This window comes from Amblyomma maculatum, chromosome 7, assembly GCF_055883805.1.
Source record: "Amblyomma maculatum isolate TAMU_Amacu chromosome 7, ASM5588380v1, whole genome shotgun sequence".
Lineage (NCBI taxonomy): Eukaryota > Metazoa > Arthropoda > Arachnida > Ixodida > Ixodidae > Amblyomma > Amblyomma maculatum.
Window position 1 is genome coordinate 138,673,255 of NC_139350.1, and position 13,318 is coordinate 138,686,572.

At 44.1% G+C, this 13,318-nt stretch overlaps 1 long non-coding RNA gene across 6 annotated transcripts in view; it reads left to right on the top strand.

Moving 5' to 3' along the window:
• The window catches only part of LOC146184854 (uncharacterized), a 56,805-nt gene extending 43,873 nt beyond the window's left edge, over window positions 1–12,932 (top strand). For 4 of the 6 annotated variants that reach the window (XR_014708942.1, XR_014708944.1, XR_014708940.1 and 1 more), the window contains 3 exons: window positions 102–204; window positions 4,981–5,038; window positions 12,784–12,932. This is a non-coding gene — a long non-coding RNA (uncharacterized LOC146184854). The remainder of the gene's footprint in view (window positions 1–101; window positions 205–4,980; window positions 5,039–12,783) is intronic. The other 2 variants (XR_014708941.1, XR_014708943.1) reach the window with 2 other exon arrangements.
• The last annotated feature ends 386 nt before the right edge of the window (window positions 12,933–13,318 follow it).

Consider the following 13,318-nt stretch of genomic DNA (forward strand, 5'->3'; position numbering starts at 1 on the left):
TTGGGGTGAAATACGCATGGAAGGCATGCATTGCAGCTGTAGCTGGCTAGCAAATCTTGTGTCTGTAAAGTGACGCAGTCTTCACGGCTCTTTGCGTACAGCCAAACACCAGCTTCCTGGGGAAGAAAACTGCGTTTCTATGGTGGATCCCTGATTCGCCACCCTCACATCGGTTCAGGACTCGCAGCAGAAGTGCATCTTACGGTGAGTATTCCCTTCATACGAGCACTTCTCACCGAAGATGGTGCACAAAGAGCAAATGCTGACGGAAAGTGGGAGTCGCATTGCACTAATACGCACATTTTAGAACACAAGCCAGTTAAGTGGAAACCGGGAACATTTTTTCAACGGTGCTGGAACTGGAGCGGAGCGAAAATAATCTCTAAGGGAAAAGGCCCCGGTGCAGCTAAAGTCACAAATAAAGGACAATGTCGGTTGAAAATTACAGGACGGAAATAAGCTGAATCATTTCTTTAAGAGCTCCTGTACGACTTGGCTCATCTTAACTTATGACATTGCTCCTCAGCACCAAATTGTTCTCTGTGCAGTTGCTAACCATTTGGTCAGAATAATTTCAATGTGCACAGTCATCTTCAAGCACCCTGCAGCGATGGAGAATATTTAGTATTTTATTCCCTTTACGCTCAATTCTGGTTCTACTGTGTTAATAACGTGGAATGGTTAAATCGATTTATTGAAAATCTTAGGATACAGTGTAGCAGTATGCACTCATATACCAAACCCCACCGAGCTCCCATAAACAAAATATTCATTATGTTAAATGGCACTCCATGCCCGTGTAAGAGATGGTCGTCCTCATAAAATTGCCGCATTCATCGCAAGCGGGAGCAGTGCCATGTGCATCCTTGAGTGACAGTGCTAACCACGTGGGGATATAATAAAAGGCTTTGAACGTCCGCCTCGCGTGCAAGAGGACCATGGTACGAATCTGGTTGCGAGCAATTTTCTGCAAGATTGCAAAAAAAATACGGGTGTCGGAGGCGTTGTGTATCTGGTCTGGGGTGGGACTTCATCTCTGCGGACAAGTCCGAAAACGTCCTTTGTCACTAAAACTTGACTTACAACAGCCTCATTATGAATTACCGATTGAAGGTAGTTCCATTCTGAAATGTTCTTGTTTGCGAGTGCCTTCAGATGCTTTCTTGGCTCGTAATTAGTGTACCACCTGTGTGTGGAGATTTTATCCTTTTTTGCTGATAAGCATCAGTAATATCCGTATAGCTTCCTAGACTGTCCCTCTTCAAAGTGTATTGATAATCACAGCATACCCGGAAGGTGAAAGAATGGGCAAGCTTATGAGCTCCCTCATTTCACTGGAGCTTTGATGGGCTGGTGCCCATATTAGCCGGATTATTCTGTCATCCGGACATGTTTCCAGTACAATTTTTGCGAGACAGACACTTCCATTGACAAAATTGCCTATTGCTGCTTTTGATTCACTTCTAATTTTAGTATATCGGAGGAGCTATGGCCACCTATTTAGCTGTGTCAACTAAGCTCGTCCTGATCAAACCACTTATTCCTAGGTTTTGTTGATCATCTGTTAGTACCGTAACCATAACATGCCTGTCATCTTGTTCGCGGTGTCGACATATACCACATCTTGTCTTCCTTGATATATCTTCTTTAGCGTTTTCGCCCTTCTCTTCTTTCATTCCGGATGATGCTCTGGATACATGTTCCGTGGCAGCGGAGGGATCTTTTGTCGCCTCCTCGCTTTAATTAGGTTATCCGCTTTCTGGGCCCCATGGCTTTCATACTGTCACTTGGCGGTGACAAGACCGATGACAATAGATGAAGAGTCTGGGAGTGCACTGAAGACACTGTATCGAGATGACGTGCGTCCGCAAAAGAACTAAGCAACTCGGCTGCGGCGATAGCAACAATCGTGCTCGACGGTCGTCGAGCTAAGAATGCAGTTTTAGTCGTCAGTGCTCAATTTAAAGGCGTCGAAGAAAGATGTAGATAAAACAGCGAGTAATGACGAGCATACTCTGGAACATTGTACAAGCGCACGTGCGTGGCTGGAGTATTTCCAGATAAATCTCAAATTATCTGCCGCAACAAGAAAACAAGGCCGCATCTCGCGACGAGCATGACAAAGAATACAGAAGTGACCCGTGCGCTATGTTCGCAACGATAACAACGCATGCCGGTGGCTGTCGGAAAATAACAAATATTTTAATGGTTGGAGGCAATATCGAATGTCTAGTCTTAGTAGTATGCTTCTTGCCGTGCCAGTCGTTGCCAATCTTGCTATCGGGAGATTTGTTTGGCCTATATCACTTCTGCCAGCATATTGGCGCGAACCATTCAAAGCCCTATTAGTCGTTTTTTTAGTACCGGCCAACAAGTGGCCTTACCAGTGTGATTGTAGTGTGCGGACCGTATATTTTTTTGTTTGTTCATAGCCTTTGTCGCAAGATGCAGCGTTATAACGTCTTTGTTTCGGACGGTGCTTCGAGATGCATCTCGAAGGATTCGAGCCACGTTGTTTTGTTTCTAATCTCTACCAGGTTATGCTAGTTGTCATTCACGGATTTATCCATATCTTTCTTTGCCGCCTATAAATTGAGTGCTGACAAGTGAGACAGGCATTCTCTCTTCGACGACCAGCGAGCATGTTTGCAGTTACTGCCGCCGCCAAATCTCGCAGTTATTTTGCGGGCGCCAATCAACCCAATAAAGGGTTATTAGAAAGGCTGTCACCAACAAAATAAAGCGAATGCTGCAGGATACACGCGTGCCGCATATAGCAAAACTCTGCAACTTATTGCGTATTGGTTCCCACAGATGGAATAAAATTTCGCTGCACCAATCTGCGCCGAACACACCAAACGAAACTCTCCGAGCACAGCTGACTTCTCTTAAAGAAAGGTGGATTGCAAAACGCGAATCAGAAAGAATTTGTGGACACAAAAGTGGGAAGAATTTCGGGAGTGCGCATCACCAATGCAGTTAGCCTATATTTTGCCCGAATTTACAAACACTATTATCCAACCTTTTTGAAATCAATAAACCAAAAATACCTTTTCTAGAATAGAAAAATGACTACATGTGATTCAAAGTCAGCAGCAATAGCACGCAACCAGTTATAATTACGGGAGCCCCAGTTACCGTAGTTAATTATTTGAATAGCATTTATTGTATATTTAAACATTTGTGTAAAGCAAATTTTGCAATTATATATGAAGAGCATCGGCGTTAATGTTTTTTATGCCTAGTGAAATAACTTATCGACATCAAGCAGTTAACTTAAACATCACTTTCAAGATTCGGGAGAGAGTTGAAAATTGTCTTGCGCCAAATAAATGCTCCTCAGTTCAGTTCAGTTCAGTCGTTCAGTCATGTCCGACTCTTTGTGACCCTATGGACCATATCACTCCACGCGTCTCTTCCTGCTTGAAGGCAGCGTGAAAGAGGATGCACACAATATAGCCATTGGACATAGCAGAGTCCACTTATCGCTACTAAATTGTTGTTTGTGTGTTGTTGAGGAGCCGGTAAAAGATGCTTGGTTGAAGGGGCCGGATCACGAAATAAGTTACGAGTGCATTTTCAAGAGCAGTGAGGGCTGGGTAGACAATATAGAGGTGTGATGACCAATGATTTGGACAGAATGAGGGCAGTGTTAACTTCAGTCTCCTTGTACCACCTTTGGAGGAAGATTTCAACTAATTGTGCACAAGCTTTTTCAGAGCTCTAAAAGTGGAAAGTAGAGTGGAATAGAGTACACCCTGCTCATTTAGTTAGTCCACGCAAGTTTTTCTGAATATATTTCATGCAAATAGCGTTTTCTTTAAACGTTGCCCAATCCACTAAAGGCAGGTTTCAGCATTGTGGTTTCATTGGAAATGCTGGAGGCGGTGATGATAAGTTAATAAATGCTGGTAAGTGATCACTCCCGTATGGATTATCTAAAAAGCATCCATGTAAAATCGACAAAAACAGATGGTGAACTAAACGACAGGTCTAAACAGCTCATTTCCCCGGATGATGCAGAGCAGTACGTGGGTTTACCGAAATTTCGCAAAAGTCATTGGAAATTGTATATTCCTCTAAAATTTTACATCTGCTTTTAGGTTTTTCACTTCACCAAAAGGCAGAATGCGCGTTAATATCTCCACCTATCAAGTATGGTTCTGGTAGCTGGTCTAAAATGCCATCCAATTATTGTAGTTATTTTCATATGGGTTGTAGATGGTTTCAGACCTGTGCAAACTTACTTCAAGAAAGCAAGACCAGTAGCGTGATACGCCTGAAGGAATGCCGAAAATACCCTTGGAAAAGTTACGTGTCGTCTCAAATACGTCAAAAAATATGGGGGTGGGTACAGAAGCTAAATTGCAGCTTCTCACCATTTAAAGTTTCTCTTATTATCCTGTATTCAAACAACTCTACAATAGCAACCAAGCATATTAGGCGAATACTTTCCAGCAGCTTATATATCTTCGCATTGCACTCAGTCATTTTTAAAACACAAAAACATCACTGAAAAATAGACTTCCAACAGCTGGTTGACGTACAAAGCTTATAACAGCCAAATTACTGTCCATGAAATCAACAGAGTATTATCTGCTGGAAAACAAACTGCCCCAAGGCCTGAAAAAATACAATATGAAAGGTTGGCCCATCTTTCAGATTCTGCTGTACATGCACTTTTGAAATTAACAAAATGTGCATCTCACAAATGTTACTACTGAAAGCTTGGTAAACAGCTGTTGCAGTTCCATTTCTTAAACCGGGAAAGCTGGCAACTTCCCCTAGTAGCTCCTGGTCTGTAGCCCTCACAGTTGCCTCAATAAATCTTTTAAACCACTTCTAAAACGTGGCACTCTGAGTGCCAATGCTGCATTTGTGTTTGCACCTTTGCATTTGTGCATTTGGTCAATGTAGGTGTGTCAGGCATAGATAAACTGTGGAGAATTCATTCGTGCCAACTCCCATTGTTTTTTGCAGCAGGTGGTGAAAGGGATTCTTGTGCTGAAACCCAGGCACCCTTAAATCTTCCGGACATGTATGTTAATTTTTCTTCCTCCTTGCGACCTGTTTTCTGCGTTTGACATTAGGTCAACCTTTGTTTTTGATTCACGTAATATTCTGAACATTGATCAGTGTGGTTTTAAAAAAGCATGCGCAACGACAGACCATCCTCTTAGACTTTAAAATGCTGTCCAAGAGGCATGTATACATAAACAACACTGTCTTGCCATCTCCTTCAACATGAAAAAAACCGTATGACACAACATAGAGGTTCGGCGTACTGCGTGACCTGGCAGACTTGGTTCGAGGCCAGATGTTAAACTGCCTGAAGGAATTCCTATCAAGCAGTTCACTTAAAGTACATGTGGGCTCAATCCTTTTGGGGGACTTTGTTCAAGAGAACAAAAATCATGGTGTATTTAAGTACTACTTTCTTTGTGGTAAACCTTCAAACAATAGCCGTGGAGATCCTCAAATTGATTATGCACTCACTTTGTGTGGATGATCTCCAGATTGCAATACATCCAAACAACATGCGAGTGGCAAGTACAGTAAACCATAGATAGACTACCTACATGGGCATTCTATATCTTGGCACCATTGTATTCTAAATGCATTTGACTGTAGGTATTGTGACATGGTATTCGGGTAAATTTACTATTAGTCCCATTAAACTGATTATTAGTCCCAGGTCCTGTTTGTCTTAGCTGTGATTTGAGGAGTACATGGACAGGAGATCATTGTTTCAATACTGTACTGATCACTTTCTTTGTCTTTAATTTGTATGCAACTGACGGGAAATATTCTCAGATGCTGAAGTAGTGTCCGGCTAGAGGCAGGTACCTTTCAGAAAGTTATTCTAGAATCACTGTATCGGGAGGCTAATGACCCAGTTTTGTTTTATAGCTACAGCAAAATTTCTCTCAGCAGTGTCACAAGTAACTGTGTGCAAATTGCATGGCTCTTAGTAAAGTATGACATCCAAACACTAATTTAGAGAAAATATGTGTACTTGCTGCTTTCAGTGCATATTCGATTTCAAGCCAAGCCCAAACAATTTGTGTGAGCAGAATTTTAAAATGGTTGTAGAGATAGCTTTAAATTGACGCAGCTAATACCTTTGGAGTGGAACGCTGTATGATTTTTTTTTGTGTTCAGAGCGAGTAGACTGTTAGTGATCATCTCAACACTCATGTCCTTGTTTATTATGCCGTCTAGTTCCTGTATTGTATCCTATATTGTATAGTAACATTCCGTATCCTAGAGCATGAGAATAGGTCAAAGATGATAGATAGCAATTCATTACACATTTACAGAAAGAGCGGAGTCAAAGTGCTGAGCCTTGAGGTACACCAAGTAGGATTTTTGGGGGGACTGATGTGTAATTTTCAAATGCAATGCATTGTGACTGTTGAGATAACTAAATCGTGTTTCCCCTTAGCTCCTAAGTTATGTTTCCTCTAATAATATAAATTGCTGGACTGTATTTATTGTCGGTTTATTCAAAAACATGTGTTTATATGGCTGCAGAATAAACTAAGATGACTGCAGTGAAATACTATATTAAAAAAACTGTGCTGGTTCAACTATCCGAGAAATCTGCAGTCGCTCCTGCAAACACCTTTGTTACACAAGAATTACACAATGCCCATCTAGGGCACTGTTTATTAATAAGCCTCAAGCAGTCAAGCCACTCCTACTTCGTTTTGAAGGGAAGTGCACAGAATTAAACTTACTCAATACACTACCAGATGTTGCACATTGCCCCCACCCACTGCCACCCTGGTACAGTTTCTCCGATGTATGTGGCTTAATACTTAAAAATTCCACAAAAAACGGACATCACATGAACACCTGTTACAAGAATTTTTGACCCTCAGTGATAAATGCAGAAATTATAAATCATTTTACACTGATGGCTCTAAAACAGTATATTATATAGGCAGTGCCATAGTGAAAGACAAAAAAGAAAAATAGTAAGGTTACCTCAGGGCGCTTGCATTTTCACTGCTGAGTGCTACGCGATCGCCGTGGCAGTAGAAAAAGCAATAAACGAGAACTTGAAGAAAAGTGTCATTTACACTGATTTCTTAAGTGTACTCACAGCACTTCCTCTTACACCATTGATTGGAAATATCATACAAAACATAGTAAAAGCCACAGCACAATGACAGAGCATAATACTGTGTTGGGTTCTATGTCATGTAATTAAAAATACATCCTTGGTGTGCTTGAGTGCAGTTTTATATTCAAGGGCCGCGGCCTGATAAGCAGTCCAACGCTCTTGGGAACCGGTTAGTTTTGCAGAGCGGAAAATGCGTTTTTTCTTATTGCAAAGCAGTTTTAACGATTGAGTGAACCATGGTGATTGTCGATTACAGGTGATGACTAAACATGGTTAATGGCATCAAAATTAGCATTTTTATAGTCGCGGATACATTTTTTGTGGTTACTCTGATGAGGTACGGTGCAAGATAAAGAAAAATGAAGCAGTAAGTGATCACTTAGCCCTGGTAGGAACGATAAAGGCTGAAAAAGATCGGGCGAAGTAGTAAGAATTAAATCAAGGATGTTAGAAGTAGTCGACATGATCGAGTTGGCTGCATCACAAGCTGGGACAAGTTGAAATCGCTGCACAAACTCAAAAATCTATCGCCTTCACTGGAAAAAGGATTACAATAAGAATTTACATCACACCACACAATGTTAGGTAAATTGAAGTCGCCTAGTAAAGTGAAGGGACTGTTTGGATACTGCACAGTAATCATATGGATGACATCATGAAGGTCGTCGGCAAAGGTTGGTGAACTGGAAGGCGGACGATAGCAAGTACCCAATATCAATTTCTTGGAGCACGTGTGAATTTCAACCAAGACTAGTTCTAAATCGGTTGTACAAAGGATAGGAAAAGACAAAATAGCATCACAGATGGCGATAAGCACGCCTCCACTACACCGAGCACCCCTGTCACATCGATAAATGTTGTAGCGCTTTTGACAGTCAGAGTTCACTGCTATCAACCTTCGCAGACAGCCAGGTTTCAGTAAGACACTATGTCGGCATCACAAGCATTGATAACAGAGCAAAGATTGTCGCGTTTTGGAAGTATGCTCCGTATATTTGTGAATAAAAATGAAAGTTGGTTACTGACGGGTAACTTTATTCCACTGCCCCTCGCGTAGTGCTAATCAGTGATGGGCTGAGCGGATGAGGTGGAAGGAATAGATAGTGCATGCATGTCATCAGAAGATTCGACCAGTGGCGTAGAGACACTGGAAAGTACATGCACGCAATCATCAAAGGGATTGTAGGTGTAACACGTTTTGTTTATGTACAATTTATTGAAGTGAAGTTTGAAGGTTAATTGTTGGGTTTTGCCAAGTTCAGCCAGTTTCTTCCTAGCAAGACGAGTAGCGACGGAATAGTCTTCACTAACTCCAATTTTTTCTTCCTTCAGCTTAGAACTAGCGAAGAGTATTTTCTGCTTAAACTTGTAAGACGAAAATTTAGCAATAAGTGGCCTGCATATATTCGGAGTACAGTAGAATCTCGATGATACGAATTGCAAGGGAGCACGCAAAATATTCGTATCATCCCGAATTCATATGATTCAAAACAAGTCAACATCCACATGGGAATGAATTGAAAATGAACCAAAGTTTATTATGGTGAACAACTTGCGGCCGAAAAAGTCCGTAATGCTTGTCTGCACTTTTTTGCTGTTGATGTCGCGGACAAGCTCCGCTTGAAAGGCATAAAACCGTGCCGCGGTTTCGTCGCTCACGCTGCTGGCACTTACGGTGCGGCGCAGAACGTCCAAAGCGTGAAGAGTATCTGCCTTTGATGGTGGCTGATCACACTCGTCATCAGCGTCACCATCGCTGTCAGGCTCACTTTCGCAATCATTCGCTTCATTGACCAAGTCTTCAATAGACCGCAGCCCACAGGTCGCGACGTTGTCGTCCGCGGTAACGAAGTCCCGAACCGAAGCTTCAGTTTCCAGATTGTCCCAGCTATCAATCATGAGATCTTCGTCTGGCTCTTGACAATCTCCTGCCGAAGCCGCAGCAAGTCCGATGGCAAATCCGCACTTTCTAAAACAGTTCGAGATTGTGTCTGAAGTTACACTATCCCACGACATGGCTAGAAAGTGCAAAGCATCTAAGAGACTGATCCGCAAGTTTGCTTCTTTACGGTCAATTTTTGCCAGCAGACGCCTCACTAGAAGTCCTTTGAAATGATGTTTCACATTTCTAATTATCCCAGCGTCCAGTGGCTGAAGATGGCTGGTAGCGTTCGCCGGCAGGAACCTGACTTTCACGTTATTGAATGTCATTTCCTTTGGGTGGGCAGAGCACTGGTCCACGAAAAGCAAAATTTTCCGGTTTCTTGACGCCATTTTCTGATCAAGGCTTGTCAAGAACTCGCGGAAAAAATCTCGTCATCCACGTCTTTCGGTTGCCTTTGTAAAAGACAGGCAAACGCTCCGCCGATCGGAAACACCTCGGTTTCTTCGACTTACCGATGACTGTAAGCTGGAGTTTCTCGGATCCATCCGAGTTGCAGCAAAAGAGTACTGTTACTCTCTCCTAGCTTTTCTGGCCGCCCTGGCATGCCTGGCCTTTTACGCACAAACTTCTTTCTAGTTGAAGGTTGAAAAAGAGGCCCGCCTCGTCGGCATTAAATATGTCACGTGGCGCGTACTCCGAAATCAGCGCCGGCAGCGTGTTCAGCCACTCATCTACAGCTGACTGATCCACTTTCTTGCCTTCACCTGAGACGACCCGGCAGACAAGTCCGTGCCGCTCCTTAAACCGGTGCAGCCATCCCCCAGACGCTTGGAAATTTTCAATTCCAAGCGAAAGCGCGACGGTGTCTGCTTTTCACGTAGCACCTTGCTGTCCACGTTGACGCCGGCCGCTGTCACTTCGCGGAACCAAGTCAGCAGAACCTCTTCCAGCTTGACATGGGTCGCTGTTTTAGCCTGCTTCACGTTCGCACCGAAGTGCTGCACATTCTTCAAGATGACATCTCGCTACCCAACAATGGTGCAGAGTGTTGACGGTGCCAACCCTAGCTCTTTTGCTAAGTCGACACTCTTCTTCTTAGGGTTTTCGTCAACCCTCTTCAGCACTTCAAGCTTTTCCTTAAAAGAAAGGGCTTTACGCTTCCGCGACATTTCGGCAGCAGCAAACGCTTGCGTCTTTCTAACGTTTGGGCAGTTCACGTCACAGCGAACGACAGAAAAAAGCGGCGAACGGAGAACCGGAGAACTACTGTAGCGGCAGCCAGCGTCACAGTACTCCTGGGAACAGCCGGCGAGACAACTTTTCGATAGACCAATGAGCTGCCAGCGAATGAGTGACGTACACGACTGGGCACGTGTTTCGCCTTGGCCGTCCTTCTCTAGTGCTCGTCGGTTTGCGGGTTTGCTACGAAAGGGAGGGGGGAGTAGGGTGGCTAGTGGGGTGAGAGGCGTTGGAGAGGAGAGGCAGCGGCCGCGGTGGGTACCCTCTCCCCCTGTGAGCTCTTGCGCTGAGCTGCTCGGTGGCTTTGTGCGTTTGTACAACGTTCGTTCCTATCATTCGCGGCGGGGGGAAGGGGGGGGGGGGGAGGGAGTTAGCGGCGGCCGCGTCGGTTATGTTACCCTCTTGAGGCCAGCCGCGCCGGCCCGCTCGCATGCACGACTGGTTTGCACGTTCGTATCAACCGCGGCAGGTTCAGAAACTCTTCGTATCACCCCGAATCTTAACGTATTCTATACAATGTAGTCCGTTCAAAGCATTCTTAAAATTCGTATCATCCCGAAATTCGTACCAGCCGTAATCGTATCATCGAGATTCTACTGTATACACGCCGAGCCTGTCTGCTCTTTCGACCAGAATTTCGGTGGGTGGAATTTTCAAACAGGACGAAAGCATGCTAACCAGTTTTTCCTCTGACAGCCTAGGATTCAGATTGTGTGTCTGATAGGCCGTAGAAAAGAAGGTTGTCTCGCCGCTGCCTGTCTTCAAACTCGGCCTGCTTAGACAGTTGAGAGTTTTCAGTTGAAAGACGATCAATCGACTGGCGAAGACGCTGTAGCTCCTCCTCAACTGCCTCAAGGGTGATGGTTTTGCGTTCAACCCCTGTTAGCCTTCTTTCTATATCTGCCAGATTTTCTTGAAATTTAGCCTGTGTTTTTTTAAGATCGTCAACAGACTTATTAAATCATTCTGATCCCTTTCCATTTTTTCAGTCCTTGTGTTCACAGTTTGCAATATTGCAAGTATATTGTCCATATGCGTAGAACCAGAATCTGACGGAGACTCCTGCGCCCTCGATTTCGTGTTCAGCGAAGGCCCAGGGTTGAGCTCAACATCACCGGACAACATAAACAGATGGGTCGTAACATCAAAGCATTCACTGAAAGCAAAACTCCCGGGCTTGGGAACAGCAGCAGACAAACGTTATTCGATTTCTTAGCGTATAGAGGTGTAACAGGACTAACCTTGACGAGGAAGCAGAGCGGGTTAGATAACCGCATTGTCGTGCTGTTCACACGCCCACTAAAGGCGCCGTGATCCCACCAGCTCTTCATATAGGCAGCAGAGGGTGATGTTGCCGTCGATCCGGATCTTTGAAATGATGGAGGGATGACCGTGAAAATCCGGGTGTCGTGAGGCCAGGCGGATCCAATTCCGTTGTTGAAATGACAGGGCTTGCTGGCGTCAGTGGTGGGTGAAGATAGCGGTACGGCGCTGAAGTGAGCCCATGCGGTAACCTGGACGAGGAAGCAGAGTGGGTTATGAAACCGCATCGTCGTGCTGTTCACACGCCCACTAAAGGCGCCGTGATCTCACCAGCTCTTCATATAGGCAGCAGAGGGTGATGTTGCCGTCGATCCGGATCTTTGAAATGATGGAGGGATGACCGTGAAAATCCGGGTGTCGTGAGGCCAGGCGGATCCAATTCCGTTGTTGAAATGACAGGGCTTGCTGGCGTCGGTGGTGGGTGAATGGGTGAAGATAGCGGTACGGCGCTGAAGTGAGCCCATGCGGTAACCTGGACGAGGAAGCAGAGCGGGCTAGAAAACCGCATCGTCGTGCTGTTCACACGCCCACTCCCAGTTATAGATTTTTTAACCAACTTTTTAGACCCATCACATGCATAACAGCACATAGTCGTGCTGCATGTTTCATTTTGTTTATTTTTTTTTCATTTTACTTTGTGCCTTTGTATTTGTATTATCCACTTATGTATTTGTTCTGCTTGGATCTGTACATGATCTGCAGTATGAAATAAATAAATAAATAAAATAAGACTAAACCTCGCGCCTGGCGCCTGATGGCCTTCGTAGCCTATGTGCCATTAAACCACACTAAACTAAACAATCTTGTCTCACTTCTGCTTTTGTTAAGCTTCTCGGTCATAAACATTACAAACCAAAGTTTATTACCAACATGTGCGCAACAAATCAACAAATCGTTTAATGCTATCCATAACCTAATGCATAAAATGGTTAAGCCACAATGGCCATTTGAAGAATCATTGGAGGTATATGCAAAGGTCATGGGTGTGAATCCGGAGCGTATGCTATGACTGAACTAGTACTTTTGTGCTCTGTAACATGTTGAATCGTTTGAAGCACTCCGAACATTCTGCGCACGGTGTTCCACAAATTTGTTTATAGAAATGGTGGTGCTAAGTGGTCCAACAGCAATGGTTCACAAACCGGAGTATGTATCGCGGAATGAAAGTGCGAGCAGTAGAGCTAACAATCTGAACCTCTTTCTCCAGCTATCCAAGATGAAACCTGCCACTGCTTTGGCCCAACCAACCACTAGCAATCAAGAGGAGACAGGACTAACGCGCACATTCAAGATGAACACTGTACCTTTTCTTTCTCATATCACAGAAATGTAAATAAATGTAAATATGTAAATACATTTCTGGCCACGTTTCCACATTGCTTATGTCTCCACGTTATAAATACTTCCACCGCAAGTATTTTGTAACTTGGTCCAAAAAGAATTGTCCATCAAATTCCACATACTGCGTTTCATATTGATTGCATCGTATTAGCCGCTGCTTTTCTTGATGACTTGCTTGCACTCTCGCGTAATGACTCGCATGATGCATGCCATAATAAATGCATCGGGTGGCACAGACGCATGCCACTGCATTTACTCGTCTGGAGCTTAGTGGACAGAGTACAGAAGAAAAACACTGACAAAGGGCCTTGTGTTATGTTGGCAAAAGGCTCAGGGGTAAGAGAAGACAGTCTTGCAGTTGAAGCTGTGTGCGCCACATTGTCGGTCGAAAGTCAGAACAG